This window comes from Bombus vancouverensis, unplaced genomic scaffold (assembly GCF_051014615.1).
Source record: "Bombus vancouverensis nearcticus unplaced genomic scaffold, iyBomVanc1_principal scaffold0051, whole genome shotgun sequence".
Classification (NCBI taxonomy): Eukaryota; Metazoa; Arthropoda; class Insecta; order Hymenoptera; family Apidae; genus Bombus; species Bombus vancouverensis.
The window spans coordinates 311,463-318,064 of record NW_027468942.1 but is presented as its reverse complement, the minus strand read 5'-3'; the positions used below and the strand labels follow the sequence as shown (position 1 = coordinate 318,064).

General features: G+C 36.4%; 1 long non-coding RNA gene across 1 annotated transcript; it reads left to right on the top strand.

The window, feature by feature from the left end:
* The first annotated feature begins 2,220 nt into the window (after window positions 1-2,220).
* LOC143304714 (uncharacterized) lies at window positions 2,221-3,200 on the top strand. The gene is made up of 3 exons (XR_013061375.1): window positions 2,221-2,549; window positions 2,704-2,832; window positions 3,080-3,200. It is a non-coding gene; the product is annotated as an uncharacterized LOC143304714 (long non-coding RNA).
* Window positions 3,201-6,602: the final 3,402 nt, after the last annotated feature.

The following is a 6,602-nucleotide window of genomic DNA, read 5'->3' as shown; positions in this document are numbered from 1 at the left end:
TAGATTGTCTGTCTCGATGAAAGAATTAAAGAGAGCAAAAACATGATAATGCCGCTAATATAATATTCCTTCTTTCTTGTATCTGTCTGCCTCTCAGGTCGTTTTACTAATTACAATAAGTAATTTCGACTTCTTTGCGCTCTCTTTTAACGCATTCGAGACCGAAAGAAATTCATATCAGTCAGTAGGCAAGGGTATAATATACATATTTTATATATAACTTATGTAGTAATGTATATATCATGTTAATTTCATATTTTTTTCAATATAGAATTATTATATATATATATATATATATATATATATATATATATATATATATATATATATAACTGTACATAATACGTTATAGAATAACATAGTATATAATTTTATATTTTAAAAATATGAGGCATACTATTTAAGATTGTCATCGATTTAAAATCAAAGTATGAAAAGGATACCCTGGAGAGAGTAAAACACAGAATCATTCCAACTAAACATTCAGATCGTACCGACACCTAGGTATCGTTTTACAATTAAATCTCGGTCTCGAATGGATTAAAATGAAATACATACTTGCAGCTTCAACATCTTCAATATCGAGGAGATTCAAACTTTACAAATAAAAGCGGCCTGTTCCCCTTTCCACGACAGACTCTCATACCATATCCGCTCTTATCCAGGCTTTTACTTGAAACCAGCAATGCGTTCATTTACAATTTAAATTTACCCGGACCATCTACTGAATCGTCAGCCTTTTATAAATATATAATGAACCCAGAACATGTGCCTGTGCCCCTGGTATCGATGTTCGGCTTGTGATGTTCGTACCGGAACCTTCGCACAATTTCAATTTGTCACGCGTGAACATCGATTCTTCCAAGGGTCTCAGCTTTATGCGGCTAAATCCTTTAGAACGATTAAAATGATACTAATGATATGGTATTTTTTACAAAGATTTAACATATCCATAAAATAGGAAGTTTCGTGCTCTCCTATTTTATATTAATTATAAATTAATAAGTTTTATATGTGTTATTTATAGATCTAATAAATTTTGTATTGGTTTACAGCAGGTGCTCCGGGTATAAACAGACGACAAACGAACAAATAGAAATTCAAACTATTGTCGTTGTTTAACTCGCATGGGACTATAAGCTCGAATTGGACTTAAACGTTACGATCGTCGAGAATAATTACTATGTGTACCCTGTACGACGGGCAGAGAATCTTAAGTTATTAACGGCAATTCCTTTGTGCATAATTCAGGTTTATTAACAACCTGTAATGGATAATCATCGATGAACTCTTTTTGAATAAAGTTTACATTTATAAAGCAAACACTATAAAATACGACAGGACAATTGTAATCGATAAATGACATTTTATTAGGATATTATAAGAAGCTAAGATATCGAGGTACATTAAAATTGAGTCCGCTGCAACCCTCATGACATTTAAAATCCTACGCGTATATTGAGTAAAGTTGTTATATTAAATATAATCATATTAAATACAAGCTCGTCCGCTGGATTCCCAAATTATTTGGTTAAATACTTTGAATACGAGAATACCGAGTGTTAACAGTAGTAAATCCTCTATATGGTATGTCTACTTTGCTATCTTGAATAGGTAAATAACATTTCACTTTAACGCATTTAACCAATATTAACATTTAACATTTAACCAATATTATACGCATATGCACATAATGTTACTGTTACATATAATGATATATACGTAGATATACACGTTAATTAAATCCTCTATATGGTATTTTTATATCAGTATCGTAAACATTGTAAACCGGAAATCTTTTATTACACACGTACATATACAGTCAATATTATTGTTACATATAGTGATACATACGTTGATCCACACATTAATTAAATCCTCTATATAGTTTCTCGAGTAGTTCTCTTCAATACCGTTATATCGATGAACTCTTTTTGAATAAAGTTCACATTTATAAAGCAAACACAATAAAATACGACAGGACAATTGTAATCGATAAATGACAGTTTATTAGGATATTATAAGAAGCTAAAATATCGAGTTCTAATTGTGAATATCAAGCGCTCGTCGTTCGATGAGATTACCAATATTTTCTTCCTGCTCCTCTACATGGCGCTACGCAGGACTCGCTTCTGAGCACGTCTTTCTCGTTGGAGGCTTAATCTTTCTTTTCTTTTCCAGTAGAATTTTTACACAATTCTTTCTCCCTTTTATCATTAAATTACCTGTAATTCTTAACGATCTTTAATCTTTGTCGCTTCTTCCCTATATATATATTTTTGTTTACTTTTCTCCGTAGCGAATTTTGTCTTTCTGACGCAGGATTAGGTTCCTGGACTTAGGGAGTTGCTACACGCCAGCTCCACCATGGCGACGGCATTCACTAGGCAGCCTAGATAGCCACCTTTCAGCTCACGCTTCGGGACACTTTTTTCGCTGAGATTCTCCGCGATGAGGCATGAAAGCAGAGACCACCGTCTGCGGAGGCATGATTATTCTATTGTTCCTTTTAACGAGTAATCGTTTTACTCGAGTCCTCTTACTAAACCGTAAGTACAAAAGACTATTATACTTAGATAGGTACTTGGTCTCAAGAACCAACTTATTTTGGTCTTTCGATTAAGTTCTTAATTAAATGCTCAATTAGATATTCATAAATATATCTTCATAATATTTCCCTCATCTATTTCTTTGACATTCTAGCAACCTCGTTAAGACGTCCGCCACTTCAACTTCTATCTACAAGTGGCAAAAACTGAAGCTGACCTTCTTCATGGAGAAACATGCCGGAAATGGCATCCGCACGTGTGAATAATTATACTCAGTGTCCAGGTAGTTCTTTCGATCATCCGATAGAAGTCGTTTCTGTTTTTCAGAGTTCGTTCACGCCTCCAGAATGTAAAAATATCCAAGGAAGTACCATTAGGAAGCAATGAAATTCAGAGCTTCTGTGGTTATTCCTTTTTCTGATTGTTTCTTTTCTTTGCCCAAAATGGATGATTTCTATATCAAATTGTTTATTCGTATTTTTTTTAATATTCCTTGAGATTTTCAATCAACTCGATTTCGAATTTCTTAGCACCCGATCTTCTGGTTGACGTCGTTAAGAAAGAGGAACGAGTGCACAGGAAGCATGGTCGGCGTGAGCATGATTAGATCTGCCCGATGACCTTGCCAGTGATAATAGCGGTTCGTTAAGGTGGTTGCAGTCTTGATTTGCTTCTGTTTCGATTTCCAGCGAACTCGTCAGCCGGCATGGCTTCAGAGATGCTCCCCCTGAAACAAGTCGAAGGGAAATAATTAATGGACTCTCTGTTCGATTGTACGTGGATGACAAGCTGACCGTAAAAAGAAATATACAAATACGATTAGAAAATATAATCCGAACCCCTTTCGGTTTGATCTGAAGGTTTCTTTTTCTAGACGGAACCAAAGATTCTTATCTGGTTTATGGTGAGCTAAGGAACTCTTTGAAAACAGCATTTATAACTTTCGAAAAAGAGACAGGTATTTCTTGCGCGAACAATTGAATAATTAATTCGTTCTCTAAATATCCTTATTTGTTGTTCCTAAAATACATAATGATTGGAAGCTTCTTACGGGAAGCGCAATCAGCCGCTGATATCATTGAAGTCGAAACGCCATTAAAACCATATTACGATTCGCATGCGACATGCTCCATTCATGAAAACACAAAAGCAATAAACAAGTACAAATCAACGAAATAAATCCTCCGAGAACGAGACGTTACAGGAATTATACCATTGCGAGGATACAAAAGACTTGCTCATGAGCTACTTCCTTCAAGTAGTTGAGCGGTGTATTTTCCGGTCGTTAACTTCCATATAATGGGATATTAAAGAGTACGGACACAACGCTGCTATTTTTCAACTGTTCATTATCAAATTACGCAGCGGGAATCGTTGCAACGACAAAACTGTAACGACTCGTACCTGCGTATCTTCCATTTAGCTACGGTAAACGCTGACTTGTCTGCGTTTTTTTTTTTTCACTTCCTCGTTACGGAAACCAGGAAAAGTGATTCACAATACAGTTTCTAACTGTACTTCTCGCGATTCTTCCTTAGAAACAAGCAATTGCTTCTTTTCAATTTCCTAAACCTATAATAAAACAGTCCATTCCTTGAATAGAAATTAACTTTAAAACTTTAGGCGCATACATTGTACGTATCGTATGTATGTATTTTGATTTGAAAAGAAACGCGGCAAACGCCTTTGAAAAGACGTTAGGTTTTCAACACCTTAACTAACTTAATTCCAGCGAGTCGTAAATCTGCTGCATCTCCAACATCTGAATATCCATCTTTTACAATGACTTGTTCTCCAACTTATTAAAATTACATCTCCCCCGTTGCACCGACCTTCTTTAAAGGTTCCCGCGGCAGGTTGAACCCGCATCACGTATCTTCCCTCTTCCTTCCACCCCTGTTCCCTTTCTCTTTCTATCGGACGGGAAGAGCGGGAACGCTTAAAACGCGCGAATCACGCGAGCGCCTCACGATTTGCGAAACATCACGTGAAAATCACCGATCCGATCTCCGTGCGCGCGGTGCACCGTGGGGGTAACGATTAAATCGACAGGATATACTTTATTGGCTATTCCGTTATTACAGGCTGTAGTTGGCGGGGAAATAGTCATTATGGATCGATGAACTCCATTGTAACAACGCACCTTCGAATTGCATCGGAAACGCTTCTGTATTGCGTGCACCGTATAACCTATCATCGTCTGTTTAGGGTAAATCAGTGGATCGGAAGTTACGTTTCTATGTTTCTCGCCTGTCAGTATAACACTGTGCAAGAGATACAGCAAGATCCTAAAATCATTCGAGTACAAGTAGCGTAAAATGGTCGTTTAAATTTCAATAAATTAACTATTCATACGTTAATTGTACGCGGTCAGGATTAAGGGGTACGGCGATGGAGAAGATTTTGTTAGCTAGATGTTGAGTAAATAATCGAAGATGATAATTTTATAAATGTTTCGTATTTATGATGATGGAAAAGATTTAATTTGAGTTACGTTACGTTTGAATAAGATAGACTTTTCCAAGAGTGGAGGATTTGTAGAGATAGTGGACGTAATAGTAGTATGATTTAATACTTGATGTGTCTTTTTTTTCTTTGACATATAGGTCACTGTGGGGAGTAATATTGATCTAGATATAACTATCTTTTCTGAGAAGTACGTATATGCTTATGGGAACTATGTTTGGTTAATCAATAGAGCCATTCTTTTGAGAAATTGAATCTAGAAGAATTCGACGATACTTTGCCTTGTTTCAATAGTACATCATTTTAAAGAAACGCCTGCGATTATAGTATATAATAGCACATAGGTATATGCAAAATTGCATTTTCAAATAATTAAATCAAAAATATAGGAATGTATCAATGGGAAGAATATTTGTTAAAGATCTTTCCTTTTTAATCAAATTCGTCCAACAACCCCATTCTCGCAAACATAAAATGAACGGTGCCTTTCTCAAAGAAACAAGAAGAAAATTGCTGTCGTTCTAAAGTTCTTCTCCATTGCTAAACTACCGTTCGTGTTTCTAGTTACACTCCAATTATTCGATTGTAAGAAGCAAGCAATCCCTCCATCCAAGGGCTAGATATAGTTTCTCGAGTAGTTCTCTTCAATACCGTTATATCGATGAACTCTTTTTGAATAAAGTTCACATTTATAAAGCAAACACAATAAAATACGACAGGACAATTGTAATCGATAAATAACATTTTATTAGGATATTATAAGAAGCTAAGATATCGAGTTCTAATTGTGAATATCAAGCGCTCGTCGTTCGAGGAGATTACCAATATTTTCTTCCTTAACAATATTAATTACGAAGTTTCGATACCGTTTATGACATTAAGATCTCTTAATAAAGTTGTATCGTTAAAATCTTACTGTTCCTAGGGAAAATATATAGTTAATATATATAGTTAAATATATGTCGGAGATGAAAGGACACCGGAACCTTGGGATAGCCCCGCAACATTGCAATCTAAAGGCCACTATAACTGTAACTAAACTATTGTAGTTATTCAATCCGATTGTAATTGTTCGAGATTAGTGACGGTGAGCTTTGGCTCGAGGTGACAGTCTGTCGCCCAACGTAGCCGCGGTCAAGGGATGAACGCTTTGCCTAACAAAGGTATGGAGTAATTCTATAGCTCTCCTTAAAAGAAATATTCGTGGCGACACGCGACAGTAAACATTCCAACGGTTTCTGTCCCGTGGCTCGCCACACGCAGAGCCTATTCTTCGAGTAAGATGATTGCCAGATGTCGATGCGTCTCCACAGTACATGTTCGGCTAGCCCGAGGGCCCGTTATAAATCTTAAGGTTTAGTTAACTAAAGTCCTTCAAACAGACAAACAGTCTTTGTCCTAACTACGGGAAGATAGGGGAGACATATTTTTCAACGAGCGGCGTCTCCCACTAGCAACTTTCCCTCGAGGGCGGCTAGCATCTTTTTCTAACCACCGATATGGAGATTGACCAATTAGCAGCAACGTCAATTTCCCTTACTTCCTAAACGAAGGCTTTCCTCGACGAATCCGATGATCTCGTGTCCT